The following is a 19862-nucleotide window of genomic DNA, read 5'->3' on the forward strand; positions in this document are numbered from 1 at the left end:
CTCTTGCAGGAGATCTAGGCCCGTTCATTCCAGGCTATCCAGAAGCCGTGAGTACCACCACACCGTGAAGATAGTAGCCTTTTCTGTTGGACTGGAAAGACACTGAGCCCACTTCCTGTCCACACTGGTAGGACAGGAAGTGGTCACGCACCAAGGTTTAATACTGACCAGGCAAATAGGGCAATGTCCCGAGAGCACGTCATACCAGAGCAGGGAATGAGTAAGTAAGTGAATATTCTGCAACATCATCTTGTGTCGTTAATGCATCAAGCATAAGTCAACATCAGCCCTGTCTCCTTACCCCGTGCTCACCTTTATCCCCATTGCTCGTCCCCCTTGCAGGGATCAGCCCTGTCCCCTTCTTTCGTGGTTTCCTTTGTCCCCATTGTTCAGGCCCCTTGCAGGGATCAGTCCTGTATCCTTCCCTCTCACTCCTGTTTGTCCCCGGTGCTCAGCCCCCTTGCAGGGATTAGCCCTGTCCCTTTCCCTCACGCTCACTTTTGTTCCCATTGCTCAGTCCCCTTGCAGGGATCAGCCCTGTGTGCTTCCCTCGTGGTCACCTTTGTCCCCATTGCTCAGCCCCTTGCAGGGACCAGCCCTCTCTTCTTCCCTCGTGGTCACCTTTGTCTCCATTGCTCAGCCCCTTGCAGGGACCAGCCCTCTCTTCTTCTCTCGTGGTCACCTTTGTCCACATTTCTCAGCCCCTTGCAGGGATCAGCCCTGCCTCCTTCCCTCGTGCTCACTTTTGTCCCAAATGCTCAGCCCCCTTGCACGGATCAGCCCTGTCTCCTTCCCTCGTGCTCACTTTTGTCCCCATTGCTCAGCCCCCTTGCAGGGATCAGCCCTGTCTCCTTCCTTCGTGGTCACCTTTGTCCCCATTGCTCAGGCCCCTTGCAGGGATCATCCCTGCCTCCCAGCCTCGTACTCACCTTCGTACCCATTCCTCAGCCCCCTTGCAAGGGTTGAGCCCTGCCTCCTAGCCTTATTCTCACATTTTCCCCATTGCTAAGCCCCCTTGCAGGCATCATCCCTTTCTCCTTACCTCATGATCAACTTTCTCCCCATTGCTCAACCCCCTTGCAGGGATCAGCCCTGTCCCCTTCTTTCGTGGTTTCCTTTGTCCCCATTGCTTAGCTCCCTTGCAAGGATCATTCCTGTCCCCTTCCCTCACGCTCACTTTGTTTTGTCCGCATTGCTCAGCCCCTTACAGGGAGCAGCCCTGCCTCCTTGCATCGTGGATCCCTTTGTCCCCATTGCTCAACCCCCTTGCAGGGACCAGCCCTTTCTTCTTTCCTCGTGGTCACCGTTGTCCACATTGCTCAGCCCCATTGCAGGGATAAGCCTGCCTCCTTCCCTCATGCTCACACTTGTCCCCTTGCTCAGCCCCCTTGCAGGGATCAGCCCTGTCTCCTTACCTCATGATCACCTTTGTCCCCATTGCTCAGCCCCCTTGCAGGGGTCAGCCCTGTCCCCTTCTTTCGTGGCTTCCTTTGTCCCCATTGCTCAGCCCCCATGCAGACATCAGTCCTGTCCCCTTCCCTCACACTCACGTTTGTCCCTGGTGCTCAGCCCCCTTGCAGGGATCGGCCCTGTCCCCTTCCCTCACGCTCACCTTTGTCCCCATTGCTCAGCCCCCTTGTAGGGATCAGCCCTGTCTCCTTCTCTCGTGGTCACCTTTGTCCCCAGCCCTTTGTAGGGATCAGTCCTGTCTCCTTCCCTCGTGGTCACCTTTGTCCCCATTGCTCAGCCCCCTTGCAGGGATCAGTCCTGTCTCCTTCCCTCGTGGTCACCTTTGTCCCCATTGCTCAGCCCCCTTGCAGGGATCAGTCCTGTCTCCTTCCCTCGTGGTCACCTTTGTCCCCATTGCTCAGCCCCATGCAGGCATCAGCAGTGCCTCCTTGCATCGTGGTCACCTTTGTTCCCATTCTTCAGCCCCCATGCAGGGATCAGCCCTGTTCTCCCCCCGACCCCCCTTTGTCCCCATTGCTCAGCCCCCTTGCAGGGATCAGTCCTGTCTCCTTCCCTCGTGGTCACCTTTGTCCCCATTGCTCAGCCCTTACAGGCATCAGCAGTGCCTCCTTGCATCGTGGTCACCTTTGTTCCCATTGTTCAGCCCACATGATGGGATCAGCCCTGTTCTCTCCCCTCCCCTTTGTCCCCATTGCTCAGCCCCCTTGCAGGGACCAGCGCAGTTCCTTTCTGAGGTGCTTAGCACTTGACCCACTAGTGAGTACATGCACTGTACGTTACAGGCCATTACTGTCAGGAAGTTATTTGGTCGGATGCCAGCTGGACAGGTATCGAAGGACAAGTTGAACCTCGGATGAAAACTGCTTCCGTCATTGGACGCTAATGGTGCTTCGTGTTGCAAGTCTGCTTATTGCGACACCAGCCGCAACGTTGCTGCTGACGTCAGCTGGACCTCCCAGGTGCAAAGACTGTGGGACTAAGATATTACACCCATCCCTCAACAGACCAGAAAGTGCAGAAGGTGGGACCTGTGGGACCCTCTGCAGTTCCCATTCCAACCCTTAGTTGCAGCCGTCAGGCACCTCAAGACTCCCTGGTCTTACTCTTATCTTTCATAGAGCTCCTAGATGGGACATGACATCACTTCCACTGCCTGCTCTACTGCCCACCATAGGGCTTCCACTCCCCTTCCTAATCTTCAGCCTGCTTAAGAGGTGCCACACCCCTTTCTGCTCTTCAGCCTAGTTGATGTGCCCCACACCACATTATGCTCTCTCTTCAGCTCGCTTGATGTGCATCTCACCACATTCTGCTCTCTCTTCAGCTCGCTTGATGTGCATCACACCACATTCGTCTCCCTCTTCAGTCTGCTTCATGGGCATCACACCACATTCTGCTCTCTCTTCAGCTCGTTTCATGTGCATCACACCACATACTGCTCTCTCTTCAGCTCGCTTAATGTGCATCACATCACATTCTGCTCTCTCTACAGTTCGCTTGATGTGCATCCATTCTGCTCTCTCTTCATCTCGCTTGATGTGCATCACACAAAATTCTGCTATCTCTTGATGTGCATCACACCACATTCTGCTCTCCCATCAGCCTGCTTGATGTGCATCACAACACATTCTGCTCTCTCTTCAGCTCGCTTGATGTACACCACATCACATTCTGCTCTCTCATCAGCTCGCTTGAGTGCACCACACCACATTCTGCTCTCTCTTCAGCTCGCTTGATGTGCATCACACCACATTCGTCTCCCTCTTCAGTCTGCTTCATGGGCATCAGACCACATACTGCTCTCTCTTCAGCTAGCTTAATGTGCATCACATCACATTCTGCTCTCTCTTCAGTACGCTTGATGTGCATTCATTCTGCTCTCTCTTCACCTTGCTTGATGTGCATCACACAACATTCTGCTCTCTCTTGATGTGCATCACACCACATTCTGCTCTCCATCAGTCTGCTTGATGTGCATCACACCACATTCTGCTCTCTCTTCACCTCGCTCGATGTGCATCACACAACATTCTGCTTTCTCTTCAGCTAGCTTAATGCGCATCACACCACATTCTGCTCTCTCTTCAGCTCGCTTGATGTGCATCATACCACATTCTGCTTTCTCTTCAGCTAGCTTGATGCGCATCACAGCACATTCTGCTCTCTCTTCAGCTCTCTTGATGTGCATCACACCACATTCTGCTCTCCATCAGTCTGCTTGATGTGCATCACACCACATTCTGCTCTCTCTTCACCTCGCTCGATGTGCATCACACCACATTCTGCTTTCTCTTCAGCTAGCTTTATGCGCATCACACCACATTCTGCTCTCTCTTCAGCTCGCTTGATGTGAATCATACCACATTCTGCTCTCTCTTCAGATCACTTGTTGTGCAGCACACCACATTCTGCTCTCTCTTCAGTCCGCTTGATGTGCCCCACACCACATTCTGTTCATCAGCTCAATTGACGGACACTCTACCCGTTCTTACCCTTATGCCTATTGAGGGGCGGACAGCACACCTATTCCTGATCTTCATGCTGCTTAAGAGGTGCCACACCCCTTTCTGCTCTTCAGCCTAGTTGATGAGCACCACACCACATTCTGCTCTCTCTTCAGCCCGCTTGATGTGCATCACACCAAATTCTGCTCTCTCTTCAGCTTGCTTGATGTGCATCACACCACATTCTGCTCTCTCTTTAGCCCTCTTGATGTGCATCATACCACATTCTGCTCTCTCTTCAGTCCACTTGATGTGCATCACACCACATTCTGCTCTCTCTTCAGCTCGCTTGATGTGCATCACACCACATTCTGCGCTCTCTTCAGTTCGCTTGATGTGCAGCACACCACATTCTGCTCTCTTCAACTCGCTTGATGTGCATCACACCGCATTCTTCTGTCTCTTCAGCTTGCTTGATGTGCATCATACCACATTCTGCTCTCTCTTCAGTTCGGTTGATGTGCATCACACCACATTCTGCTCTCTCTTCAGCTTGCTTGATGTGCATCATACCACATTCTGCCCTCTTTTCAGCTCGCTTGATGTGCAGCACACCATATTCTTCTCTCTCTTCAGTCCACTTGATGTACCCCACATGAAATTCTGTTCATCAGCCCACTTGACGGACACTCCACCCCTTCTTACCCTTATGCCTACTTGAGGGGTGGGCAGCACACCTCTTGCTGATCTTCAGGCTGCTTAAGAGTTGAAACACCCCTTCCTGCTCTTCTGCCTAGTTGACGAGCACAACACCACATTCTGCTCTCTCTTCAGCTCACTTAATGTGCATCACACCACTTCTGCTCTCCTCAGTCTGCTTAATGTGTATCACACCTCATTCTGCTCTCTCTTCAGCTCGCTTGATGTGAAATGCACCACATTCTGCTCCCTCTTCAGCTTGCTTGATGTGCAGCACACCACATTCTGCTCTTTTCAGCCCACTCCTACTTTCTCTTCAGCTTGTGCGATGTGCATCATATCAAATTCTGCTCTCTCTTCAGCTCGATTGATATGCATCACATCACATTCTTCTCTCTCTTCAGCTCACTTGATGTGAATTGCACCACATTCTGCTCTCTCTTCAGCTCGGTTGATGTGCATCACACCACATTCTGCTCTCTCTTCAGCTCGCTTGATGTGCATCACACCACATTCTGCTCTCTCTTCAGCTTGCTTAATGTGCAGCACACCACATTCTGCTTTCTTCCACCCGCTCCTGCTTTCTCTTCAGCTATGTTGATGTGTATCACACCACATTCTGATCTCTCTTCAGCTCGGTTGATGTGCATCACACCACATTCTGCTCCCGCTTCAGCTCTCTTGATGTGTATCACACCACATTCTGCTCTCTTCAGCTCTCTTGAAGTTCATCACACCACATTCTGCTCTCTTCAGCCTGCTCCTGCTCTTTCGTCAGCTCTCTTGATGTACATCACACCACATTCTGCTCTCTCTTCAGCTTGCTTGAGGTGCATCACACCACATTCTGCTATCTCTTCAACTTGCTTGATGTGCAGCACACCACATTCTGCTTTCTTCAGCCCGCTCCTGCTCTCTCTTCAGCTCGCTTGATGTGCATCATACCACATTCTGCTCTCATCAGCTCGCTTGAGGTGCATCACACCACATTCTGCTCTCTCTTGAGCTCACTTGATGTGCATCACACAACATTCTGCTCTCTTTTCAGCTCGCTTGATGTGCATCACACCACATTCTGCTCTCTCTTCGGCTCGCTTGATGTGCAGCACACCACATTCTGCTCTCTCTTTAGTCCGCTTGATGTGCATCAAACCACATTCTGCTCTCTTTTCAGCTCGCTTGATGTGCATCACACCACTTTCTGCTCTCTTCAGCTTGCTTGATGTGCATCACACCACATTCTGTTCTCTCTTCAGCTTGCTTGATGTGCATCATACCAAATTATGCTCTCTCTTCAGCTTGCTTGATGTGCATAACACCACATTCTGCTCTCTATTCAGCTTGCTTGATGTGCATCACACCACATTCTACTCTCTCTTCAGCTTGCTTGAGGTGCATCACACCACATTCTGCTATCTCTTCAACTTGCTTGATGTGCAGCACACCACATTCTGCTTTCTTCAGCCCGCTCCTGCTCTCTCTTCAGCTCGCTTGATGTGCATCATACCACATTCTGCTCTCATCAGCTCGCTTGAGGTGCATCACACCACATTCTGCTCTCTCTTGAGCTCACTTGATGTGCATCACACAACATTCTGCTCTCTTTTCAGCTCGCTTGATGTGCATCACACCACATTCTGCTCTCTTCAGCTCGCTTTATGTGCATCACACCACATTCTGCTCTCTCTTCGGCTCGCTTGATGTGCAGCACACCACATTCTGCTCTCTCTTTAGTCCGCTTGATGTGCATCAAACCACATTCTGCTCTCTTTTCAGCTCGCTTGATGTGCATCACACCACTTTCTGCTCTCTTCAGCTTGCTTGATGTGCATCACACCACATTCTGTTCTCTCTTCAGCTTGCTTGATGTGCATCACACCAAATTATGCTCTCTCTTCAGCTTGCTTGATGTGCATCACACCACATTCTGCTCTCTATTCAGCTTGCTTGATGTGCATCACACCACATTCTACTCTCTCTTCAGTCCGCTTGATGTACATTACACCACATTCTGCTCTCTCTTCAGCTCGCTTGATGTGAAATGCACCACATTCTGCTCCCTCTTCAGCTTGCTTGATGTGCAGCATACCACATTCTGCTCTCTCTTCAGCTCACTTAATGTGCATCACACCACTTCTGCTCTCCTCAGTCTGCTTAATGTGTATCACACCTCATTCTGCTCTCTCTTCAGCTCGCTTGATGTGAAATGCACCACATTCTGCTCCCTCTTCAGCTTGCTTGATGTGCAGCACGCCACATTCTGCTCTTTTCAGCCCACTCCTACTTTCTCTTCAGCTTGTGCGATGTGCATCATATCAAATTCTGCTCTCTCTTCAGCTCGATTGATATGCATCACATCACATTCTTCTCTCTCTTCAGCTCACTTGATGTGAATTGCACCACATTCTGCTCTCTCTTCAGCTCGGTTGATGTGCATCACACCACATTCTGCTCTCTCTTCAGCTCGCTTGATGTGCATCACACCACATTCTGCTCTCTCTTCAGCTTGCTTAATGTGCAGCACACCACATTCTGCTTTCTTCCACCCGCTCCTGCTCTCTCTTCAGCTATGTTGATGTGTATCACACCACATTCTGATCTCTCTTCAGCTCGGTTGATGTGCATCACACCACATTCTGCTCCCGCTTCAGCTCTCTTGATGTGTATCACACCACATTCTGCTCTCTTCAGCTCTCTTGAAGTTCATCACACCACATTCTGCTCTCTTCAGCCTGCTCCTGCTCTTTCGTCAGCTCTCTTGATGTACATCACACCACATTCTGCTCTCTCTTCAGCTCGCTTGATGTGCATCGCACCACATTCTGCTATCTCTTCAACTTGCTTGATGTGCAGCACACCACATTCTGCTTTCTTCAGCCCGCTCCTGCTCTCTCTTCAGCTCGCTTGATGTGCATCATACCACATTCTGCTCTCATCAGCTCGCTTGAGGTGCATCACACCACATTCTGCTCTCTCTTGAGCTCACTTGATGTGCATCACACAACATTCTGCTCTCTTTTCAGCTCGCTTGATGTGCATCACACCACATTCTGCTCTCTTCAGCTCGCTTTATGTGCATCACACCACATTCTGCTCTCTCTTCGGCTCGCTTGATGTGCAGCACACCACATTCTGCTCTCTCTTTAGTCCGCTTGATGTGCATCAAACCACATTCTGCTCTCTTTTCAGCTCGCTTGATGTGCATCACACCACTTTCTGCTCTCTTCAGCTTGCTTGATGTGCATCACACCACATTCTGCTCTCTCTTCAGCTTGCTTGATGTGCATCACACCAAATTATGCTCTCTCTTCAGCTTGCTTGATGTGCATCACACCACATTCTGCTCTCTATTCAGCTTGCTTGATGTGCATCACACCACATTCTACTCTCTCTTCAGTCCGCTTGATGTACATTACACCACATTCTGCTCTCTCTTCAGCTCACTTGATGTGCAGCACACCACATTCTGCTCTCTCTTCAGCTCGCTTGATGTGCATCACACCACATTCGTCTGTCTCTTCAGCTTGCTTGATGTGCATCATACCACATTCTGCTCTCTTCAGCTCGCTTGATGTGCATCACACCACATTCTGCTCTCTCTTTGGTCCGCTTGATGTGCCCCAGACCACATTCTGTTCATCAGCCCAATTGACGGACACTCTACCACTTCTTACCCTTATGCCTACTTGAGGGGCGGCTGGCAGCACACCTCTTCGTGATCTTCAGGCTGCTTAAGAGGTGCCACACCCCTTCCTGCTCTTCATCCTAGTTGATGAGCACCACACCACATTCTGCTCTCTCTTCAGCCCGCTTGATGTGCATCACACCAAATTCTGCTCTCTCTTCCGCTTGCTTGATGTGCAACACACCCCATTCGGCTCTCTCTTTAGCTCTCTTGATGTGCATCATACCACATTCTGCTCTCTTCAGCTCGGTTGATGTGCATCACACCACATTCTGCTCTCTCTTCAGCTTGCTTGATGTGCATCATATCACATTCTGCCCTATTTTCAGCTCGCTTGATGTGCAGCGCACCATATTCTGCTCTCTGTTCAGTCCACTTGATGTACCCCACATGACATTCTGTTCATCAGCCCACTTGACGGACACTCCACCCCTTCTTACCTTTATGCCTACTTGAGGGGTGGGCAGCACACCTCTTGCTGATCTTCAGGCTGCTTAAGAGTTGCCACACCCCTTCCTGCTCTTCGGCCTAGTTGATGAGCACAACACCACATTCTGCTCTCTCTTCAGCTCACTTAATGTGCATCACACCACTTCTGCTCTCCTCAGCTTGCTTGATGTGCATCACACCACATTCTGCTCTCTCTTCAGCTCGCATAATGTGCATCAAACGATATTCCGCTCTGTCTTCAGTCTGCTTAATGTGTATCACACCTCATTCTGCTCTCTCTTCAGCTCGCTTGATGTGAATTGCATCACATTCTGCTCCCTCTTCAGCTTGCTTGATGTGCAGCACACCACATTCTGCTCTTTTCAGCCCACTCCTACTTTCTCTTCAGCTCGCGCGATATGCATCAATTCACATTCTGCTCTCTCTTCAGCTCGATTAATATACCTCAGAACCAATTCTTCTCTCTCTTCAGCTCGCTTGATGTGAATTGCACCACATTCTGCTCTCTCTTCAGCTCGGTTGATGTGCATCACACCACATTCGGCTCTCTCTTCAGCTCGCTTGATGTGCATCACACCACATTCTGCTATCTCTTCAGCTTGCTTGATGTGCAGCACACCACATTCTGCTTTCTTCGACCCGCTCCTGCTCTCTCTTCAGCTATGTTGATGTGCATCATACCACATTCTGCTCCCGCTTCAGCTCTCTTGATGTGCATCACACCACATTCTGCTCTCTTCAGCCTGCTCCTGCTCTTTCGTCAGCTCTCTTGATGTACATCACACCACATTCTGCTCTCTCTTCAGCTCGCTTGATGTGCATCGCACCACATTCTGCTCTCTCTTCAGCTTGCTTGAGGTGCATCACACCACATTCTGCTCTCTCTTCAGCTTGCTTGATGTGCAGCACACCACATTCTGCTTTCTTCAGCCAGCTACCTGCTCTCTCTTCAGCTTGCTTGATGTGCATCATACCACATTCTGCTCTCTTCAGCTCGCTTAAGGTGCATCACACCACATTCCGCTCTCTCTTGAGCTCACTTGATGTGCATCACACAACATTCTGCTCTCTCTTCAGCTCGCTTGATGTGCATCAAACCACATTCTGCTCTCTTTTCAGCTCGCTTGATGTGCATCACACACCATTCTACTCTCTTTAGCTCGCTTGATGTGAATCACACCACATTCTGCTCTCTCTTCGGCTCGCTTGATGTGCAGCACACCACATTCTGCTCCCTCTTTAGTCCGCTTGATGTGCATCAAACCACATTCTGCTCTCTTCAGCTTGCTTGATGTGCATCACACCAAATTATGTTCTCTCTTCAGCTTGCTTGATGTGCATCACACCACATTCTGCTCTCTATTCAGCTTACTTGATGTGCATCACACCACATTCTACTCTCTCTTCAGTCCGCTTGATGTGCATTACACCACATTCTGCTCTCTCTTCAGCTCGCTTGATGTGCATCACACCATATTCTGCTATCTCTTCAGCTTGCTTGATGTGCAGCACACCACATTCTGCTTTCTTCGACCCGCTCCTGCTCTCTCTTCAGCTATGTTGATGTGCATCATACCACATTCTGCTCCCGCTTCAGCTCTCTTGATGTGCATCACACCACATTCTGCTCTCTTCAGCCTGCTCCTGCTCTTTCGTCAGCTCTCTTGATGTACATCACACCACATTCTGCTCTCTCTTCAGCTCGCTTGATGTGCATCGCACTACATTCTGCTCTCTCTTCAGCTTGCTTGAGGTGCATCACACCACATTCTGCTCTCTCTTCAGCTTGCTTGATGTGCAGCACACCACATTCTGCTTTCTTCAGCCCGCTACCTGCTCTCTCTTCAGCTTGCTTGATGTGCATCATACCACATTCTGCTCTCTTCAGCTCGCTTAAGGTGCATCACACCACATTCCGCTCTCTCTTGAGCTCACTTGATGTGCATCACACAACATTCTGCTCTCTCTTCAGCTCGCTTGATGTGCATCAAACCACATTCTGCTCTCTTTTCAGCTCGCTTGATGTGCATCACACACCATTCTGCTCTCTTTAGCTCGCTTGATGTGAATCACACCACATTCTGCTCTCTCTTCGGCTCGCTTGATGTGCAGCACACCACATTCTGCTCCCTCTTTAGTCCGCTTGATGTGCATCAAACCACATTCTGCTCTCTTCAGCTTGCTTGATGTGCATCACACCAAATTATGTTCTCTCTTCAGCTTGCTTGATGTGCATCACACCACATTCTGCTCTCTCTTCAGCTCGCTTGATGTGCAGCACACCACATTCGGCTCTCTCTTCAGCTCACTTGATGTGCAGCACACCACATTCTGCTCTCTCTTCAGCTTGCTTGATGTGCATCATACCACATTCTGCTCTCTTCAGCTTGCTTGATGTGCATCACACCACATTCTGCTCTCTCTTTGGTCTGCTTGATGTGCCCCACACCACATTCTGTTCATCAGCCCAATTGACGGACACTCTACCACTTCTTACCCTTATGCCTACTTGAGGGGCGGCCGGCAGCACACTTCAGCCTAGTTGATGAGCACCACACCACATTCTGCTCTCTCTTCAGTCCGCTTGATGTGAATCACACCAAATTCTGCTGTCTCTTCCGCTTGCTTGATGTGCAACATACCACATTCTGCTCTCTCTTTAGCTCTCTTGATGTGCATCACACCACATTCTGCTCTCTCTTCAGTCCACTTGATGTGCCCCACACGACATTCTGTTCATCAGCCCACTTGACGGACACTCCACCCCTTCTTATCCTTATGCCTACTTGAGGGGTGGGCAGCACACCTCTTGCTGATCTTCAGGCTGCTTAAGAGTTGCCACACACCTTCCTGTTCTTTGGTCTAGTTGATGAGCACAACACCACATTCTGCTCTCTCTTCAGCTTACTTGATGTGCATCACACCACATTCTACTCTCTCTTCAGTCCGCTTGATGTGCATTACACCACATTCTGCTCTCTCTTCAGCTCGCTTGATGTGCATCACACCATATTCTGCTATCTCTTCAGCTTGCTTGATGTGCAGCACACCACATTCTGCTTTCTTCGACCCGCTCCTGCTCTCTCTTCAGCTATGTTGATGTGCATCATACCACATTCTGCTCCCGCTTCAGCTCTCTTGATGTGCATCACACCACATTCTGCTCTCTTCAGCCTGCTCCTGCTCTTTCGTCAGCTCTCTTGATGTACATCACACCACATTCTGCTCTCTCTTCAGCTCGCTTGATGTGCATCGCACTACATTCTGCTCTCTCTTCAGCTTGCTTGAGGTGCATCACACCACATTCTGCTCTCTCTTCAGCTTGCTTGATGTGCAGCACACCACATTCTGCTTTCTTCAGCCCGCTACCTGCTCTCTCTTCAGCTTGCTTGATGTGCATCATACCACATTCTGCTCTCTTCAGCTCGCTTAAGGTGCATCACACCACATTCCGCTCTCTCTTGAGCTCACTTGATGTGCATCACACAACATTCTGCTCTCTCTTCAGCTCGCTTGATGTGCATCAAACCACATTCTGCTCTCTTTTCAGCTCGCTTGATGTGCATCACACACCATTCTGCTCTCTTTAGCTCGCTTGATGTGAATCACACCACATTCTGCTCTCTCTTCGGCTCGCTTGATGTGCAGCACACCACATTCTGCTCCCTCTTTAGTCCGCTTGATGTGCATCAAACCACATTCTGCTCTCTTCAGCTTGCTTGATGTGCATCACACCAAATTATGTTCTCTCTTCAGCTTGCTTGATGTGCATCACACCACATTCTGCTCTCTCTTCAGCTCGCTTGATGTGCAGCACACCACATTGGGCTCTCTCTTCAGCTCACTTGATGTGCAGCACACCACATTCTGCTCTCTCTTCAGCTTGCTTGATGTGCATCATACCACATTCTGCTCTCTTCAGCTTGCTTGATGTGCATCACACCACATTCTGCTCTCTCTTTGGTCTGCTTGATGTGCCCCACACCACATTCTGTTCATCAGCCCAATTGACGGACACTCTACCACTTCTTACCCTTATGCCTACTTGAGGGGCGGCCGGCAGCACACTTCAGCCTAGTTGATGAGCACCACACCACATTCTGCTCTCTCTTCAGTCCGCTTGATGTGAATCACACCAAATTCTGCTGTCTCTTCCGCTTGCTTGATGTGCAACATACCACATTCTGCTCTCTCTTTAGCTCTCTTGATGTGCATCACACCACATTCTGCTCTCTCTTCAGTCCACTTGATGTGCCCCACACGACATTCTGTTCATCAGCCCACTTGACGGACACTCCACCCCTTCTTATCCTTATGCCTACTTGAGGGGTGGGCAGCACACCTCTTGCTGATCTTCAGGCTGCTTAAGAGTTGCCACACACCTTCCTGTTCTTTGGTCTAGTTGATGAGCACAACACCACATTCTGCTCTCTCTTCACCTCACTTAATGTGCACCACACCACTTCTGCTCTCCTCAGCTTGCTTGATGTGCATCACAACACATTCTGCTCTCTCTTCAGCTTGCTTGATGTGCATCACACCATATTCTGCTCTGTCTTCAGTCTGCTTGATGTGTATCACACCACATTCTGCTCTCTCTTCAGCTCGCTTGATATGGATTGCACCACATTCTGCTCCTTCTTCAGCTTGCTTGATATGCAGCACACCACATTCTGCTCTTTTCAGCCCACTCATGCTTTCTCTTCAGCTCGCACGATGTGCATCATATCACATTCTGCTCTCTATTCAGCTCGATTGATGTGCATCACACCACATTCTTCTCTCTTCAGTCTGCTTGATGTGCATCACACCACATTCTGCTCTCTCTTCAGCTCGCTTGATGTGAATTGCACCACATTCTGCTCTCTCTTCACCTCGCTTGATGTGCATCACACCACATTCTGCTCTCTCTTCAGCTGACTTGATGTGCAGCACACACCATTCTGCTTTCTTTGACCCGTTCCTGCTCACTCTTCAGCTTGGTTGATGTGCATCAGACCACATTCTGCTCCCTATTCAGCTCTCTTGATGTGCATCACACCACATTCTGCTCTCTTCAGCTCCCTTGAAGTGCATCACACCACATTCTGCTCTCTTCAGTCTGCTCCTGCTTGCTCGTCAGCTCTCTTGATGTACATCACACCACATTCTGCTCTCTCTTCAGCTCGCTTTAGGTGCATCACATCACATTCTGCTCTCTCTTCAGCTTGCTTGATGTGCAGCACACCACATTCTGCTTTCTTCAGCCTGCTCCTGCTCTCTCTCTTCAGCTCGCTTGATGTGCATCATACACATTCTGCTCTCTTCAGCTCGCTTGAGGTGCATCACACCACATTCTGCTCTCTCTTCAGCTCGCTTGATGTGCATTACACAACATTCTGCTCTCTCTTCAGCTCGCTTGATGTGCATCATACCACATTCTTCGCTCTCTTCAGCTCGCTTGATGTGCAGCACAGCACATTTTGCTCTCTCTTCAGTCCGCTTGATGTGCCCCACACCACATTTTGTTCATCAGCCCACTTGACGGACACTCCACCCCTTCTTACCCTTGTGCCTACTCGAGGGGCGGGCAGCACAGCTCTTCCTGATCTTCAGGCTGCTTAAGAGGTGCCACACCCCTTCCTGCTCTACAGCCTAGTTGATGATCACCACACCACTTTCTGCTCTCTCTTCAACTCGCTTGATGTGCATCACACCAAATTCTGCTCTCTCTTTAGCTTGCTTGATGTACATCACACCACATTATGCTCTCTCTTCAACTCGCTTGATGTGCATCATACCACATTCTCCTCCCTCTTCAGCTCTCTTGATGTGCATCACACCACATTCTGCTCTCTCTTCAGCTTGTTTGATGTGCATCACACCACATTCTGCTCTCTCTTCACCTCACTTAATGTGCACCACACCACTTCTGCTCTCCTCAGCTTGCTTGATGTGCATCACACCACATTCTGCTCTCTCTTCAGCTCGCTTGATGTGCATCACACCATATTCTGCTCTGTCGTCAGTCTGCTTGATGTGTATCACACCACAATCTGCTCTCTCTTCAGTTCTCTTGATGTGGATTGCACCACATTCTGCTCCCTCTTCAGCTTGCTTGATATGCAGCACACCACATTCTGTTCTTTTCAGCCCACTCCTACTTTCGTTTCAGCTTGCGCGATGTGCATCATATCACATTCTGCTCTCTCTTCAGCTTGATTGATGTGCATCACACCATATTCTTCTCTCTTCAGTCTGCTTGATGTGCATCACACCACATTCTGCTCTCTCTTCAGCTCGCATGATGTGAATTGCACCACATTCTGCTCTCTCTTCAGCTCGGTTGATGTGCATCACATCACATTCTGCTCTCTCTTCACCTCGCTTGATGTGCATCACACCACATTCTGCTCTCTCTTCAGCTGGCTTGATGTGCAGCACACCACATTCTGCTTTCTTTGACCCGTTCCTGCTCTCTCTTCAGCTTGGTTGATGTGCATCATACCACATTCTGCTCCCTCCTCAGCTCTCTTGATGTGCATCACACCACATTCTGCTCTCTTCAGCTCCCTTGAAGTGCATCACACCACATTCTGCTCTCTTCAGCTCCCTTGAAGTGCATCACACCACATTCTGCTCTCTCTTCAGCTTGCTTGATGTGCAGCACACCACATTCTGCTTTCTTTAGCCTGCTCCTGCTCTCTCTTCAGCTCCCTTGATGTGCATTACACAACATTCTGCTCTCTCTTCAGCTCGTTTGATGTGCATCAGACCATATACTGCTCTCCCTTAAGTCTGCTTGATGTGCATCACACCCCATTCTGCTCTCTCTTCAGTCCGCTTGATGTGCATCACACCACATTCTCCTCTCTCTTCAGCTCGCTTGATGTGAATTGCACCACATTATGCTCTGTACTCAGCTCAGTTGATGTGCACCACACCACATTATGTTCTCTATTTAGCTCGCTTGATGTGCATTGCACCACATTCTGCACACTCCTCAGCTCACTTCATGTGCATCACACCACATTCTGCTCTCTCTTCGGCTTGCTTGATGTGTATCATACCACATTCTGCTCTCTTCAGCCTGCTCTTGCTCTCTCTTCAGCTCGCTTGATGTGCATCATACCACATTCTCCTCCCTCTTCAGCTCTCTTGATGTACATCACACCACATTCTGCTCTCTCTTCAGCTTGCTTGATGTGCATCACACCACATTCTGCTCTCTTTAGCTCACTTGATGTGCATCAAACCACATTCTGCTCTCTCTTTAGTCCGCTTGATTTGCATCACAACACATTCTGCTCTCTCTTCAGCTTGCTTGATGTGCAGCACACCACATTCTGCTTTCTTCAGCCTGCTCCTGCTCTCTCTCTTCAGCTCGCTTGATGTGCATCATACACATTCTGCTCTCTTCAGCTCGCTTGAGGTGCATCACACCACATTCTGCTCTCTCTTCAGCTCGCTTGATGTGCATTACACAACATTCTGCTCTCTCTTCAGCTCGCTTGATGTGCATCATACCACATTCTTCGCTCTCTTCAGCTCGCTTGATGTGCAGCACAGCACATTTTGCTCTCTCTTCAGTCCGCTTGATGTGCCCCACACCACATTTTGTTCATCAGCCCACTTGACGGACACTCCACCCCTTCTTACCCTTGTGCCTACTCGAGGGGCGGGCAGCACAGCTCTTCCTGATCTTCAGGCTGCTTAAGAGGTGCCACACCCCTTCCTGCTCTACAGCCTAGTTGATGATCACCACACCACTTTCTGCTCTCTCTTCAACTCGCTTGATGTGCATCACACCAAATTCTGCTCTCTCTTTAGCTTGCTTGATGTACATCACACCACATTATGCTCTCTCTTCAACTCGCTTGATGTGCATCATACCACATTCTCCTCCCTCTTCAGCTCTCTTGATGTGCATCACACCACATTCTGCTCTCTCTTCAGCTTGTTTGATGTGCATCACACCACATTCTGCTCTCTCTTCACCTCACTTAATGTGCACCACACCACTTCTGCTCTCCTCAGCTTGCTTGATGTGCATCACACCACATTCTGCTCTCTCTTCAGCTCGCTTGATGTGCATCACACCATATTCTGCTCTGTCGTCAGTCTGCTTGATGTGTATCACACCACAATCTGCTCTCTCTTCAGTTCTCTTGATGTGGATTGCACCACATTCTGCTCCCTCTTCAGCTTGCTTGATATGCAGCACACCACATTCTGTTCTTTTCAGCCCACTCCTACTTTCGTTTCAGCTTGCGTGATGTGCATCATATCACATTCTGCTCTCTCTTCAGCTTGATTGATGTGCATCACACCATATTCTTCTCTCTTCAGTCTGCTTGATGTGCATCACACCACATTCTGCTCTCTCTTCAGCTCGCATGATGTGAATTGCACCACATTCTGCTCTCTCTTCAGCTCGGTTGATGTGCATCACATCACATTCTGCTCTCTCTTCACCTCGCTTGATGTGCATCACACCACATTCTGCTCTCTCTTCAGCTGGCTTGATGTGCAGCACACCACATTCTGCTTTCTTTGACCCGCTCCTGCTCTCTCTTCAGCTTGGTTGATGTGCATCATACCACATTCTGCTCCCTCCTCAGCTCTCTTGATGTGCATCACACCACATTCTGCTCTCTTCAGCTCCCTTGAAGTGCATCACACCACATTCTGCTCTCTTCAGCTCCCTTGAAGTGCATCACACCACATTCTGCTCTCTCTTCAGCTTGCTTGATGTGCAGCACACCACATTCTGCTTTCTTTAGCCTGCTCCTGCTCTCTCTTCAGCTCCCTTGATGTGCATTACACAACATTCTGCTCTCTCTTCAGCTCGTTTGATGTGCATCAGACCATATACTGCTCTCCCTTAAGTCTGCTTGATGTGCATCACACCCCATTCTGCTCTCTCTTCAGTCCGCTTGATGTGCATCACACCACATTCTCCTCTCTCTTCAGCTCGCTTGATGTGAATTGCACCACATTATGCTCTGTACTCAGCTCAGTTGATGTGCACCACACCACATTATGTTCTCTATTTAGCTCGCTTGATGTGCATTGCACCACATTCTGCACACTCCTCAGCTCACTTCATGTGCATCACACCACATTCTGCTCTCTCTTCGGCTTGCTTGATGTGTATCATACCACATTCTGCTCTCTTCAGCCTGCTCTTGCTCTCTCTTCAGCTCGCTTGATGTGCATCATACCACATTCTCCTCCCTCTTCAGCTCTCTTGATGTACATCACACCACATTCTGCTCTCTCTTCAGCTTGCTTGATGTGCATCACACCACATTCTGCTCTCTTTAGCTCACTTGATGTGCATCAAACCACATTCTGCTCTCTCTTTAGTCCGCTTGATTTGCATCACAACACATTCTGCTCTCTCTTCAGCTAGCTTGATGTGCAGCACACTATTCTGCTCTCTCTTCAGCTCACTTGATGTGCATCACACCACATTCTGCTCTCTCTTCAGCTTGCTTGATGTGCATCACCCCACATTCTGCTCTCTTCAGCCTGCTCCTGCTCTCTCATCAGCTCTCTTGATGTACATCACACCACATTCTGCTCTCTCTTCAGCTCGCTTGAGGTGCATCACACCACATTCTGCTCTCTCTTCAGCTTGCTTGATGTGCAGCACACCACATTCTGCTTTCTTCAGCCTGCTCCTGCTCTCTCTTCAGCTCGCTTGATGTGCATCATACCACATTCTGCTCTCTTCAGTTCGCTTGAGGTGCATCACACCACATTCTGCTCTCTTCAGCTCGCTTGATGTGCATTACACAACATTCTGCTCTCTCTTCAGCTCGCTTGATGTGCATCAAACCACATTCTGCTCTCTTTTCAGGTTGCTTGATGTGCATTACACCACATTCTGCTCTCTCTTCGGCTCGCTTGATGTGCAGCACACCACATTCTGCTCTCTCTTTAGTCCGCTTGATGAGCATCACACCACATTCTGCTCTCTTCAGCTTGCTTGATGTGCAGCACACCACATTCTGGTTTCTTCGACTCGCTCCTGCTCTCTCTTCAGCTTGGTTGATGTGCATCATACCACATTCTGCTTCCTCTTCAGGTATCTTGATGTGCATCACACCACATTCTGCTTTCTTCAGCTCCCTTGAAGTGCATCACACCACATCCTGCTCTCTCCAGCCTTCTCCTGCACTCTCGTCAGATCTCCTGATGTACATCACACCACATTCTGCTCTCTCCTTAGGTCGCTTGATGTTCATCTCACCAAATTCTGCTCTCTTCAGCTCACTTGACGTGCATCACACCACATTCTGCTCTGTTTACAGCTTGCTTGATGTGCAGCACATCACATTCTGCTTTCTTCAGCCCGCTCCTGCTCTCTCTTCAGCTTGCTTGATGTGTGTTAGACGATCCTCTGCACACCAGAACACTGCTCACATTTCCCCAACACCTCCCTCCAGGGTACGAGGCTCATGTGATTCGGTTTACCCAAAGGACCGAAAGCTCCGTACCAGGTACGATTTACGGGCTCGATTGCAGCCCTTCCTGCACTGGCAGTTGCCATGGAGAACATACAGCAGAAGGGGCGGCGTTACACCTCCACGCCGATCGTTCACTTGCTCACGTGATCCAGAGTGGCGTTTCCCACATGACCTTGGTGGACGTCACATGACCCCGAAACAGACAGTATATAAGGCTTGATGCACGGAACACTCATTGCTTCTCAGCTGTCTTCAGACCCTGTTTGGCGCTACGTTTGGATAGCACTACTGGTTTACCTTGATCTTGGAACTCTCTCTTGGACTCCTTCGGATTACCCTTTTTTACCTTTGCTTGGAACTGCTTACCTATTGCTGGATTTCTGACACAACCCTAACTTGTCTTCGGATCATCCCTTGGTATCTTGTTGAACTTCTACGCCATTTCCCTTTTGGGATTCAAGTCACGCCTTCAGTCCTACAGGTGGTTTATCCTGCATCCACGCTTGTCTGCGGTCCTCTTGTTCTAGGGAACGCCTCATCTGAGTCTCGAACCTCCCTCCTAGGTTTCCTGGGTTTTCCAAACACCGGATAGGTAAGACTATTCAGATCCTTTGGTTCTTGTGATATATTGTAATTGCCTGGTACTTAACCTCATTCTTT

This window comes from Ambystoma mexicanum, chromosome 13 (assembly GCF_040938575.1).
Source record: "Ambystoma mexicanum isolate Mex_15411 chromosome 13, UKY_AmexF1_1, whole genome shotgun sequence".
NCBI lineage: Eukaryota > Metazoa > Chordata > Amphibia > Caudata > Ambystomatidae > Ambystoma > Ambystoma mexicanum.